At 42.0% G+C, this 14,873-nt stretch overlaps 1 pseudogene; it reads left to right on the top strand.

The window, feature by feature from the left end:
• Nucleotides 1–3,866: 3,866 nt before the first annotated feature.
• Nucleotides 3,867–14,554, top strand: LOC136502867 (clathrin heavy chain 1-like; annotated as a pseudogene).
• The last annotated feature ends 319 nt before the right edge of the window (nt 14,555–14,873 follow it).

Below are 14,873 nucleotides of genomic sequence, written 5' to 3'. Positions count from 1 at the left end.
TTGTTTAAGTGTGACCGGACGCTGGTAGGGTCTGGTCACCACTGACCGGACGCGTCCGGTCCCATTTTTCCCTTACTGGATGCTTACTGTACTCGACCGGACGCTGGATCCTCAGGGTCCGGTCAATATTGACCAGACGCGTCCGGTCGCAGATTCACTCTTCTGGAACCTTACTGGAGTCGACCGGACGCTGCCTCTCAGCGTCCGGTCACTTGACCACTCAGCGTCCGGTCGCGCCAGACGCAATCTCCTTGATCAAATGAACTGACCGGACCCTACAGCCAGCGTCTGGTCCGACCGGAGCCAGCATCCGGTCAGCATTTGACCCTCCATTCACTTCCAACTCTCAATCATATGTGAATGAAGTTTGCTCCATAGGATCATAGGGCTGTTGTGGAGCTACCTAGTGCTAGTTTTAACAAGTGTGCACCACACCTAACTCACTAGACTCATCTAGGTCAAGCTACCCGTCCATACCCCCCTTAATAGTACGGCCAAAGGAAAAACAAAGTCCTAATCTACTCTAAATGTCTCTCCAACTCCAATCGACACTTAGAACTAGTCATCCTTAACCTTGTCGTCCATCATTTGAAAACTGAAACGATTTCCATCGTAGGGGCATGACCACCTTGATTGCCCAATGGATCTCCATTACCATGACCTAACTTAATTGCCTCTGTAAAACACATGTTAGTCATAGTAATCTTGTATTGTCATTAATCACCGAAACTCAACTAGGGGCCTAGATGCTTTCAGCAACATCCAGATAAAAATATTTGCAACATACGTCTAGACCAGATAAAACATTTGGAACATACACTTGAAACATATGTGTATAACAATTGCAACATATGTAACATCCATCTGAAACGCTTGCAACATAACTCTAAAACATCTGAAACACTTGAAACATACGCTTTCAGCAAAACCTAGCAAGCAGGCGAGCAGAGCACTTCACAGCGGGATCCGGTTATGCAGTCATGGTGGAGAACGAGGATGGCAACGGGCGGGCGGCTGCGCGGCCCATGGTGAGCGGCTGCGCTGCCCTCGGCGGTAGGGGGGTGTGCAGTGCCCTCGGCGAGCGGTGCCCGCGGTAGAGGCGACAACAACAGTCAGGTGGGTGCGGCCTCGCGCGGCGAGGCGACAACGCTGTGTGGTCATGGGGGGAGCATGCCGCGGTGATGCGGGCGCGATGGTGGTGGAGAGGAAGGCCGGCAGGAGGCGCAGTGGAGAGGAAGGCCGGCGGGAGGCACAGTGGAGAGGAAGGCGTATGGGAGGTGCGGTGTAGCCTGGTCGCGGCTATGCGCTGCGGTGACTGGAGGGGAGCGGATAGGAACGAACAGAAAGGATAGCCTTTTGGACGTCGGGGTCCAGCAGCAGGGATGTCCACGCGCGGACGGACGTCTGGGTCCTAGCATTACCGCAACTAAAAGGCCTTCATTTATTCCTCGTTCTCATGCAACTCTTGCTCATTAGTGGGTTCAAAGCCCAATTCAGGTCAAAACCAGTAGCCCAATTGTTTTTCTAGGTAAAGCCTCAGCCACTGGCGGAACAAGGGGGCCAGCAGGAGTAGTGGCCCCCAACACTGTAGAAAAAAATTTAATACCCTTAAAAAATTTCAATTTATAGCACATAAAATCATCAATTCACCTATTTTTCATCACGAGATTATGATTTTTCATTATTAATACTAACTGCACATGTAAAAACACTTGAAAAGTTCTTGAAACATACACTTATACGTATATTTATCATACTTAGAGGTGTCATCATATTTGTTCAGCTCCACTTAATCAAAATCGTTGGTTCCACCTCTGGCAGCACTTGGTGGTTGTGGCCTTGTAGGCTCGCTTGCTGCCCAACAAGCCTCAACCCTTCTTTTCTTCTAGTAATTTTTTGAATACACCCTTGTGAATGTAAGTATTCCTAAACGAGCCCTAACCATTGTCTCTGAACAACTCAGGAAGTCAGGATCCAACCTTTGAACAAAATAATTATCATCAAGTGCAATGATTTGCGTCAAAGAGAAAATACATGCTTACAAAGTAATGTAATTTAGTTGATTCCTTTATATTAACTATAAGGACTTCGACCATAGTCGCGTCCCCTAAAAATGTCAAATAATATATCACGTCACGTCATTTATATAAATAAAAAAGGTATTGTTAATACTCATGTGACCTACTCAAAGTGGACACTTTCCATTAACACTGGAGTAGGCAAAATGTATACACATGTTTTTGGAGAAAAAATATCATGTATTTTTAATTTAACATTGTTCCTTTCAACCCACACCATCTATAGATTGCACCAATGATAATATCATCCACATTAGTAGGCTATCAATGATATATTCCGATAATAGTGAATAAGGTCATTTACAAACATATATTCATCCTTAGCCAAATAATACATCGGTTACAAGGTTAATTACCGAGGGAAAATATAATAAAACTAGTAGCCATGTTAGCTATCATGGCATGCCACAATTTGGTTATGCCATATATTCTGCAATGTGATAAAGTCGTATCGACTAGAGATCTAGCAAGCCAAGATGAAAGACTAGACAAGGTGTTTGGCTTGCATTGCAATGTGCAACAGTCACCTTGATTAGTGACTTTTCGCGAAGTGGGAGTAGCTTGTAGAAGTAACGTATGCTTGTTTTGAGTTTCGACAAAAAACAGGAACGCCCATCTAAGCACATATTGTGGTCAGAAGCTACGATATGTGACAGGTCTGGACCACGGGAGTCTCTTACGAAGAGAGATGAATGGGAGTTAGCAGAAGGCACTTTTGTAATTTTGTTTGGGGCGAAGAACCATATGCCCATGTAGCGACATGAGATATGTTTTTGTGTTGGATGAGATATTTTTTCGTGTCGGATGATCAATGGCTTCACAACTCCCCTAGCTACATGGCATGCCACTCTATTTGGAGACAAATATTTTAATTATCGCCTTGCATGAGAGAAAATGTGCTAGAACTTAGTGGTTGCTTGATTTAGTTTTTCACAGTACCTCTCTCATGGACAAAGAACTGTGTGGTGAATGAGCCCAAATATTATTGTATCCTTACCCTATCTCAAGTCAAAATGTTGCTAATATATTATGAATTAGCGGTGGGAGATAACATATAAGAAATGATACAAATGTAATTTAGTACACGTACGCATATGTTTCGATGTGCTCCCTTATAATTCTTATAGTTGGAAATGACTTTATCCAGAGCTTTTGTTTTATTCTCATGAATTTTCATGTCTTTCTATGACCATAACACACACCATGTTTATAAATTTAAAGTAAGTGTAACCATAGGATATATTTATACCTTCAGACAAAATATAAGATGACTACGAACGATTAGTGGTGAAAAAAAGAGTGACATATCTTGTCACTTTTTTTTCTAACGACTAGTGGTAAGAAATTGACATATCTTGTCAAATTTTTTTCCTTTTCTTTTCTACCGTCCATGACAAGCTCTTTGAATATGATCTCTACGTGATTCTAGCATGACTCAACTTTTAACATATAACCAAAAATAGCATGGCGAGAGCTAACCACGCCTTATAAATCTCAACTTTAAAGATTTGATTTGAAATCATATTTTGAGTTATTGACCATACTACCAAACTGGCAAACTCAACCTTGATGATGAAGGAAGCTCCCTCCATCCCTTGATTAGAGGAGGAAGTTTTGGGCGTGGTTAAACTTAAATTAAACCCCCACACCTCACCTTGGTAGCGAAGGAACTCGATTGAGAGTATCAAAGACACGAGGAAATTAGCGGAATAATGGAGGAGTAATGAGCTAAAGCATCGTGTCCACATGGGACGCCCACTAAACTAAATTCCCCGGCGTCTCGTGCTCTCTTCTTTTTCCCTTCCCCGCACCGCTGGCTGTGCTGGTTCGTTCCGTCGCGGCCCCTCCTCAGATCAGATCTCTCCCTCTCCCTCTCCCTCTCCTTGTCCACCGAGCGGAGGCACCGCGCGACGCCGCCTCCGCGCTCCAGACTAGCCGGGAGAGATCTCGTCACCGCCGCCCGTCGCCATGGCGGCGGCCAACGCCCCCATCGCCATGAGCGAGGCGCTCACGGTAACACCACCACCCCCTCCCTCTCATGCAGATCTCTCCCGCTTCGCCTCCACTGATCATTCGTTGCTTGTCCTCCGCAGCTCACCAGCCTGGGCATCGCGCCGCAGTTCGTCACCTTCACCCACGTCACCATGGAGTCGGAGAAGTACATCTGCGTCCGCGAGACCTCCCCGCAGAACAGCGTCGTCATCATCGACATGGCCATGCCCATGCAGCCGCTCCGACGCCCCATCACCGCCGACTCCGCCCTCATGAACCCCAACACCAGGATCCTCGCCCTCAAAGGTTCGGACTTGCTCTACCTACCGCCCGCACCTCCTGGATCTAGCCCATTCGCCTCACTCCACTGCGCGGGATCTCATCATGCCATACCAAGCTTCTGCTGCCCACATGAGATTTCCCCTTGCGCCCATACTAGTCAAAGTCCTTGTTGAATAGTCGCCTCCCTATGAACTGGGCAGCGATCTAAGCTTCTGGTTCCTTACTAGGCATCTGAATTTGCACTAGTGAGTGACATCAAGCCTTTGCTTGAGATCTGTGCAGTAACTGCTTACAGAGTTTTGTGTATACTGCCCTGTTTGTCTGATCTTGTGCAAGTCATGTATGTGGTGCTATAATTCTAGCCTCATATATGCCATTCATATATATAATCATCACTGCAACGAGTCAAATTCACTTCAGTTCAGCATACATGAAACCATTAGGATTCTAAAACCCATGTCTGTTTTAGTCTTCAGTGTTGCTGCTCATATTGGATTGATGGCTTTCTACCTGCTTATTACTGGGCATTGCTTGCTTAACTTATGTTCGAGTATATATTTTGTTAAATAAAGTTCTTACTTGTCAGCATTGCTGTTGGCTGGGGTACTTTACTGAATTGGGATTTAGTTCACTCACTTCATCTTTTACATAACATGCTTTGTTACCACCTTCAGATTGATGCTAGTACTTGCAATTGCAAATCAAATGACTGGGTCAGACATTGAGTTGCTATATATAGCCGCTTAACGTGTAGTTTGAGAATAGTTGAAACAATGTTAAACATCTGCTGTTTTTGCAGCCCAAATACCTGGAACAACACAGGATCACCTTCAAATATTTAATATTGAGGCTAAGACTAAGATCAAGTCTCATCAGATGCCCGAGCAGGTACAAAACACTTTACAATATTGTTGCATATGACGTTTTTTTCCTAGCTGTCAATGAGATGTATTTGAAGTAGCATGTTCCATATATTTACTTTTCAACTGCAGGTTGTATTTTGGAAATGGATCACTCCCAAATTGCTGGGTTTGGTGACACAAACATCTGTTTACCACTGGTCGATTGAAGGTGATTCTGAGCCCACCAAGATGTTTGATAGGACAGCTAATTTGGCAAACAATCAGGTCATCAACTATCGATGTGACCCAGCGGAGAAGTGGCTTGTACTTATTGGAATTGCACCTGGAGCCCCAGAGGTATGCTCTTACCGAAATTTATTTCTAGTTACATCATTAGACAGATCGCATGTCAAATGAGTGTTGAAAACTAATATTACCGTTGCCCCCCTTCTTGCTGATTTTGTTCCAAATTCCAATCCTCTTATGATAAAAAACACTGTCTCTGTAAAACTCAGTCATTCTGTACTTGAACAAAGAGCAGTTTCTGTAGGTAGTAATTAGTTCTTACATAGTACTTTGTCGTATGTGCTTCTCATATTGTTGTGCCCTCCTTTTCATGCAATCAGAGGCCACAACTGGTGAAGGGAAATATGCAACTTTTTTCTGTTGATCAACAGCGTAGCCAGGCACTTGAAGCCCATGCAGCATCTTTTGCAACATTTAAGGTACCCTTTCAGTTACTTATACCTTATATTCTTGTTTTATTTCTAGTATTTAGTAATTTACCAACCTTTCTTTGTCTAATCTGTCCAGGTTGTTGGTAATGAGAATCCATCAACCCTTATTTGTTTCGCCTCAAAGACAATCTAATGCTGGACAGATCACTTCAAAGTTGCATGTTATTGAACTGGGTGCACAGCCAGGTTTGTATTTAAAAATCATCAAATTGATTTGTGTTTTCTATTCTTTCTAGTGCTACATCTCAAACTTCTCGTATTGCAGTGGCTATGTTTCTCTGTGGGCTTCATTTTTCTTTTGAAAGACATTGCAGTATACTGGTATCACCATTGTTCTTATTGATTGTTTGGTTGTAGGGAAACCTGGTTTTTCTAAGAAACAAGCCGACCTCTTCTTCCCCCCAGATTTCCAGGATGATTTTCCTGTAGCTATGCAGGTGAGCATCTTATGGAAAAAATGTGCACTTTGTAGGGGAAAGATGTGCAATTGTTAGAACATCACATGATGGATCTAATATGTTTTTATTCCATTTTTGCTGCAGGTTTCACAAAAGTATGGGCTTATCTATGTAATTACAAAGCTTGGCCTTTTGTTTGTATATGACTTGGAAACTGCCGCGGCAGTTTACAGAAATAGAATCAGTTCAGATCCTATATTCTTGACGGCAGAATCTTCTTCTACTGGTGGATTTTATGCCATCAACAGAAGAGGGCAGGTTTTACATGCCACAGTTAATGATGCAACTGTTGTACCTTTTGTCAGCGGCCAAGTATGTTCTTCGACACTTTCTGGACTTCCTTTCCTGATCTATACATTAGGTAATTCTTTTAACACAACTTCGATATGCAGTTAAACAACCTTGAGCTTGCTGTGAATCTGGCCAAGAGAGCTAACCTTCCTGGTGCAGAGAACTTGGTAAGCTCTATTACTAATGACTTACTTGGATGCTGTTATGTTGGTGGTATGCCTTGGCTGCATTGATGCTTGTTTGCTTGCTTAGTTTCTCTGCGCCGCCTTTTTTCTGTCTACTAATACATTTTCTCCTGTAAACTACAGTACTGTTCCTTGCTTTTTTTTTCCTAAAAAAACACAGGAGAGCTGAGCATCATTATATTAAGAAGTAACTTGCTATACCACTGAACCTATGTGGCCCTAATTTTCTTGAGAGTCAGGAGGGGCAAGTCTCTATTGATTGATTATTATATATTTATAATGAAAAAGTGGAAGCAAACTAACAAAGTTTTGTGCAGTAAGGCAAAAGTAGCAACTGGAACCTAATTTATTTGAATTTGATATCTTGTGAAAATGTTTGCTTCATCAGTTCGTATAGCAGGTTTCAGTCCCAGATTTATTTATATAGTTTGAAACACCAATAATTGAACATTGTGGGGGGGGGGGGGGGATGGAAATAGCTGTTTTTTTCTTCATTGACATTGCTGGACGGGTGCTTGTGGCTTATGCTGCTTGGTGAAATGGTGGTTCCCAAGAGCTATATGCACATACCAAATTCTTTTTACCAAAGCTTCAGAAGTGCCCTCATGGATTTATAAATGTACACACAATTTTTTTTTCATTTTCTCTCTTGTAAACTACCACCTCCATTTGTCTTTAGTAAGCATGTTAAGATCTGAAGAAGTCTTTAGAGACATACTTGATCACCAATTTATCTTACAATATATCATCAATTGCTACAAAATCAATGTTGTAGTGAAAGATATTTGAAATATGAACCTCCATCAACTTTTATGAACTAAGCATGCACATAACTTGACTTATTTTCAGTCAACTTTATGAAGTTTGACTTATTGTTGGTCAAATTTATGAAGTTTGACTTTTTAAAATTTAACATGCCTAGTAAATAAAAATGAACTGAGGGAGGATCTCTGAAAAATTGGAGCTTCAAAATCATGTACTAGATGTTCCTTAGCTTTTCATCAAAACTACTTTTCATACATATTATGTTCCCAAACTTCTTTTACCATTGTCCTTGCAACCATTCAAATCTTGATGCCCTATACTGTTTGTGGAGGTTACAAATTGTGTAGTCGAACTTATGTGTCAAGTTTGTAAGGGTTTTCATGGAATTCTGAATTGTATTGCAGGTTGTGCAAAGATTCCAGGAATTGTTTGCACAGACAAAATACAAGGAAGCAGCCGAGCTGGCTGCGGAATCTCCCCAGGGTCTCCTGAGAACGCCTGAGACCGTGGCAAAATTTCAGGTGAGTTTTATACCTCCTTTCAGCAGCTGCAACCTCTGCACATTTTTGTAAAACACATTTAATTCAGTGAATTAACTACTGTGCTATAATCTTGATAAAATTGTGGGGCCTTGTTGATTAAAGTGATTAGTTTTGTATACTTTGGAAGAGAAACCTTTGGTGCGTACTGCTCACTTATTAGTATTATTAGGTAATAGGTACAGATGAGAAGTACAATGGTTAATTTTATCACATGCCTCTCCTGCTATCAGGATTGATCTATACACATACAGTTACTCAACTTCCAGTCTAGGGTCCTTAACTTGATTGAATTGTTATGCTTGTTAAAAATTGCAGAGTGTTCCTGTGCAAGCTGGGCAAACGCCCCCACTCTTGCAGTACTTTGGCACATTGCTAACTCGAGGGAAGCTCAACGCCTTTGAGTCTCTTGAGCTATCTCGACTTGTCGTCAATCAGAACAAAAAGAATCTTCTAGAAAATTGGTTGGCAGAAGACAAGCTGGAGTGTAGTGAAGAACTAGGAGATCTTGTCAAGGTAAGATGGATATCATACTGTGTTTGTTGATTGCAGGGATCTTACTGTACTTTGCCAAATTACATTCACTTGTGTCTTGGTTGTTCGCTAACCATGTATTGTACACTTTTATTTAGACTGTGGACAATGATCTTGCACTGAAAATATACATAAAGGCTAGGGCAACCCCTAAAGTTGTTGCTGCTTTTGCTGAAAGGAGGGAGTTTGACAAGATCCTGATATACTCAAAGCAGGTTTGTTATTTGGTTTTATTGATTCTGTTTTCAGTTGTTACTTGTCATACCTCATTCGAGCTTTGAATTTTATTTCTACAACTTGGTTCCAGGTCGGGTACACTCCAGATTATCTCTTCCTCCTCCAGACCATCTTGCGTACAGATCCACAGGTGATTGATTGTTTAAACAAAATGGGTCATTTATTAGACACCCACATTCGATACTTGGTTGTGGCATCATTAACCTTATCATTCCATTTCTCACTGTCTTTAATACCAGGGAGCTGTGAACTTTGCTCTCATGATGTCACAAATGGAGGGTGGCTGCCCAGTAGATTATAATACAATAACTGATCTTTTCCTTCAGGTATGCTTTATATTCGTAAATAACTGTTTGTTGTCTATTAACATTCCTTGGCTATTCGAGTCTCTTCCTTTTTGAATTTGGTTGCATGCCTTCACTTACATGCTTCTGTTAACAGAGAAATATGATACGGGAGGCAACAGCTTTTCTGTTGGATGTTCTGAAGCCAAACTTGCCAGAGCATGCTTTTCTTCAAACCAAGGTTATCATCTTTCCCCTTTGAACATGAATGGTTGTGCTTGGATGTGTACATTATTATTTTTTCTCAGGAGCTTCTGTTTGTATGAATTGTAGGTTTTGGAGATAAACTTAGTGACCTACCCGAATGTTGCTGATGCCATTCTTGCTAATGGTATGTTCAGTCATTACGACCGCCCTCGTATTGCTCAGCTGTGTGAAAAGGCTGGTTTGTACTTGCGAGCCCTCCAGGTTAGTGCCTTTGCATTGGTGCAGCTGATACCTCCGCTTCGCTTTCCTGTTTAACTAATCTTACATTTTGTGATGCAGCATTACTCAGAGTTGCCTGATATCAAGCGTGTCATTGTAAATACCCATGCCATTGAACCACAGGTTTGTAGACTTCAGTTATTTTCAGATATCTTCTTTTATTGTTTTGCCCATTAACAACTTTCTTGGACAGGCACTTGTTGAGTTCTTTGGCACCTTGTCAAGAGAGTGGGCTTTGGAGTGCATGAAAGACCTTCTACTGGTCAATCTGAGGGGAAATCTTCAGATTGTTGTGCAGGTATTCCTGTTCAGTTTCCTATGACCCCCTCCCCTTCTCGACCAACCCACTGGCATTTCTTTTCTTCCTTGTTGGTTCTAATTATTGTGAAATCTTGGGGGCATCTGCAGGCTGCGAAAGAATACTTTGAGCAGCTAGGGGTTGACGCTTGCATCAAATTATTTGAGCAATTCAAATCTTATGAGGGCCTTTACTTTTTCTTGGGATCCTATCTGAGCTCCAGGTAATTTCTCCTGATGTCTGACATTCGAATGCCTTTCTCAAGATTTGCATGTCTTCCTCAAAATGCAACACACCTGAGGTTTCTTTACATGCAACAGCGAGGACCCGGATATCCATTTCAAGTACATAGAAGCAGCTGCAAGGACTGGACAGATCAAAGAAGTTGAACGTGTAACCAGAGAGTCAAACTTCTATGATGCTGAGAAGACAAAGAACTTTTTGATGGAAGCAAAACTACCTGATGCCCGTCCACTGATTAATGTTTGTGACCGCTTTGGTTTTGTGCCAGATCTCACTCACTATCTGTACACAAACAACATGCTTCGATATATCGAAGGCTATGTTCAGAAGGTAATTATGTCTTTCGACTCGGTGTTAATTCGGGCGCCGTTCCTCGTAATATGTTGAGTGTGGGAATGATTAATTCCTTTCTCTGGTTTCCAGGTGAATCCTGGGAATGCTCCATTGGTAGTGGGGCAACTACTTGATGATGAGTGCCCTGAAGATTTTATCAAGGGTTTGATTCTCTCTGTTCGTTCTCTCCTTCCTGTTGAGCCACTGGTTGATGAGTGTGAGAAGAGGTTTGTTTTTCGTATCCCTCCAGTTTGCTTAGTCACATGGTTCACGCCCCCCTCCTTTTTCCCCCACCTTTTTTGTTGGTCTCATTGTTTGATATGTGAACCAGGAACCGCCTACGTTTGCTCACTCAATTCTTGGAGCACTTAGTGAGTGAAGGTAGCCAAGATGTGCATGTCCATAATGCTCTTGGGAAAATCATCATTGACAGCAACAACAATCCTGAGCATTTCCTTACTACCAACCCATTTTATGACTCTCGTGTTGTCGGTAAATATTGTGAAAAGCGGGATCCTACACTTGCCGTTGTTGCTTACAGACGTGGGCAGTGTGATGATGAACTTATTAATGTCACTAACAAAAACTCATTATTCAAGCTGCAAGCTAGGTATGTAATATTTTTGTTGCTGTGACTTGTGACACCTGTTTCGAGACCTCCACATCAATGTCTGATGGCTTACATGTTCATATTGCATTTATTTAAATTGCCAGGTATGTGGTTGAGAGAATGGATGGTGATCTGTGGGATAAAGTTCTTCAGCCTGAGAATGAATATAGAAGGCAAGCTCATTGACCAAGTGGTTTCGACTGCATTACCTGAGAGCAAGAGCCCTGAGCAAGTGTCTGCTGCTGTTAAGGCTTTCATGACTGCTGACCTGCCACATGAATTGATTGAGCTTCTTGAAAAGATTGTTCTTCAGAATTCTGCTTTCAGTGGAAATTTCAATCTGCAGAATCCTGCTCATCTTGACTGCTATCAAGGCAGATCCATCCAGAGTCATGGACTATGTGAACAGACTTGATAACTTTTGATGGGCCTGCTGTTGGAGAAGTTGCTGTTGAAGCACAACTGTATGAGGAGGCTTTTGCTATATTCAAGAAGTTTCAACTTAAATGTGCAGGCTGTCAATGTTCTCTTGGACAACATCCGGAGCATAGAAAGAGCTGAGGAATTTGCTTTCCGTGTTGAAGAAGATGCTGTTTGGAGCCAGGTTGCCAAAGCCCAGTTACGTGAAGGTCTGGTCAGTGAAGCAATTGAGTCCTTCATTCGCGCAGATGATGCTGCACACTTCCTTGATGTCATCCGTGCTGCCGAGGAAGCTAATGTGTACAATGATTTAGTGAAGTACCTTCTGATGGTAAGGCAAAAGGCACGGGAACCCAAAGTCGATGGAGAACTCATCTTTGCATATGCCTAAGATTGACAGGCTCAGTGACATTGAGGAATTCATTCTTATGCCAAATGTTGCCAACCTTCAAAACTGTTGGTGACCGTCTGTATGATGAAGAACTATATGAAGCTGCAAAGATAATCTATGCTTTCATCTCAAACTGGGCTAAGCTGGCTGTTCACCCTAGGTTAAACTGAAGCAGTTCCAAGGTGCTGTGGATGCTGCTCGCAAGGCTAACAGTGCCAAAACATGGAAGGAGGTCTGCTTTGCTTGTGTTGACGCTGAAGGAGTTCCGTCCTTGCTACAAATATGTGGTCTCAATATTATTGTTCCAGGTATACAAGTAGGAGCGCATACTTGATAATTTTTTCTAGTCTACTGCTTTATAACAAAGCTTCTATGATCTATTTCATTCTGACATACCTGCTTTTGTATGTTTGTTTAGGTTGATGACTTGGAAGAAGTAAGTGAATACTACCAGAATAGAGGATGCTTCAGTGAACTTATTGCTCTCATGGAGAGTGGTCTTGGACTTGAACGTGCACACATGGGCATCTTCACAGAATTGGGAGTTCTATATGCTAGATACCGCTCTGAGAAGCTTATGGAGCACATCAAACTTTTCTCCACCCGTCTGAATATTCCCTAAGCTTATCAGAGCTTGTGATGAACAGCAGCACTGGGAAGAACTTACCTACCTGTACATACAGTATGATGAATTTGACAATGCTGCCACCACTATTATGAACCACTCTCCAGATGCATGGGATCATATGCAGTTCAAGGATGTCTGTGTTAAAGTTGCAAATGTCGAGCTATATTACAAGGCAGTTCACTTCTATTTGCAAGAGCATCCTGATCTCATCAATGATATGTTAAATGTGCTTGCACTTCGGTTAGATCATACCAGAGTTGTAGACATAATGCGCAAGGTTTGCATCTGAATGAAAAATTATTTCCTTTGTACACTTCGCAGTTCTGTTTCGAATTCCTTCCAAAAAATCTGACTGTCTTGTCGCCCTTTGTACAGGCTGGTCAATTGCATCTTGTGAAACCATATATGGTTGCAGTTCAGAGTAACAATGTCTCTGCTGTGAATGAAGCCTTGAATGAGCTTTATGTTGAAGAGGAAGACTATGAGAGACTCCGTGAATCAGTTGACATGCATGACAACTTTGACCAGATAGGTCTTGCCCAGAAGGTAAAAAATAGCTAGATAATCGTGCAATGCAAATTGTTACTGCCTTTAATTTAATAACCTGTGTTCATTTATTGAGCAGCTTGAGAAGCATGAATTGCTGGAGATGAGGAGGATAGCTGCCTACATTTACAAGAAGGCTGGCAGGTGGAAGCAATCAATTGCTCTATCCAAGAAAGACAACATGTACAAGGATTGCATGGAGACATGCTCACAATCTGGTGACCGTGAACTGTCAGAGGACTTGCTTGTCTATTTCATCGAGCAGGTTTGGTTCAAACCCATTCTATTGACTGATCATATGAGACTAGTGATAAGCTAATTCAATACTATGCACCATAAGGCCTAGTCTGTCTACTTGGCATTGCATTCTGATTAGTAAACACATCCAATCATGTAATGCAGGGTAAGAAAGAATGCTTTGCTTCCTGCCTCTTCATTTGCTACGACTTGATCCGGCCGGATGTCGCTCTTGAGCTTGCTTGGATGAACAACATGTTGGACTTTGCCTTCCCATACCTGTTGCAGGTAACTTATTTCGGTCCATTTCTTTGCTGATGTTTATTTACATACAGTTTACTCTAGTAACATCCATGCTGTGTGTGCAGTTTATCCGTGAATACACTAGCAAGGTGGATGATTTAGTGAAGGACAAAATTGAGTCACAGAATGAAGAAAGAGCCAAAGAAAAGGAGGAGAAAGGTCTTGTGGCTCAGCAGGTAACCTAAACCTGCTCTCACATGTTTTGTTTGTGTAATCAATCATCTCATGCTGAGGCATTGACATGACAAGTTGCATTCCGTTGTGCTGTGCAGAACATGTATGCGCAACTGCTTCCTCTTGCTTTGCCCGCTCCGCCAATGCCTGGCATGGGCGGTCCTCCACCTCCGATGGGTGGGATGGGCATGCCTCCAATGGGTGGAATGGGTATGCCGCCAATGGGCCCTGGTCCGATGCCAGCATTCGGGATGCCACCGATGGGAAGCTACTGAGTTGTTTTTGCATAGAGCTTAGATGATCTGAATTGTTCCTGTGTAAGCAAAAGTGGAACTTCTTTGGAACTGTAGATGATTACAGTTTGGAATCAATATTCTTTATGGTACCAGGAAATTTTTGGCGAGTGAAATCTTAGCCAGAGTTTGAGGATTGCAATCTGTTATACCGTACGATGGGATAGGATGAGGATGACTACGGTTGAGCATGAGCTGTTGAAAGCTGGTACCATTGTATAGTGTGATAAAATCTTTTCAGACACATTTTGCTTGTATGATACTTGTCGGCACAGTCAAGGGCAAACAAATGTATGTTGCCTTGTTACGTCCTGTTGATTGCAGTTGTTAGTATGTGTTTTCATGAATAATACAGTAACATTTGATCTTGTGTCATGTTGGTTCCTATTGCAATACTTCATAGGCTAAAATGGAAAGATATATTGCCGAGTAGTATTAGTATATAAGATGTGTCGAAGAATAATATGTTAAATTTTATACCGTTAGCATCCAGCATGTTAGTTTCTCTCTCGTGACCAATAAATGATGTTTTTTTTTTAAAACAGCTTCACGAGCAACTTCACCGCTCACGAGTGAGAGAGCTAGGATAAACTACTATTTTTAGTTTTAGCCTAACTCATGTCTTCGTGAGAGGGAGAGAAATGTTTGACAAAAAAAAAACAGCTGTGCCAAGCAGGTCCAATATCT

This window comes from Miscanthus floridulus, chromosome 14 (genome assembly GCF_019320115.1).
Source record: "Miscanthus floridulus cultivar M001 chromosome 14, ASM1932011v1, whole genome shotgun sequence".
In the NCBI taxonomy this organism is placed as follows: domain Eukaryota; kingdom Viridiplantae; phylum Streptophyta; class Magnoliopsida; order Poales; family Poaceae; genus Miscanthus; species Miscanthus floridulus.
The sequence above is the reverse complement of the archived record's forward strand: the minus strand, read 5'-3'. Positions and strand labels throughout refer to the sequence as shown.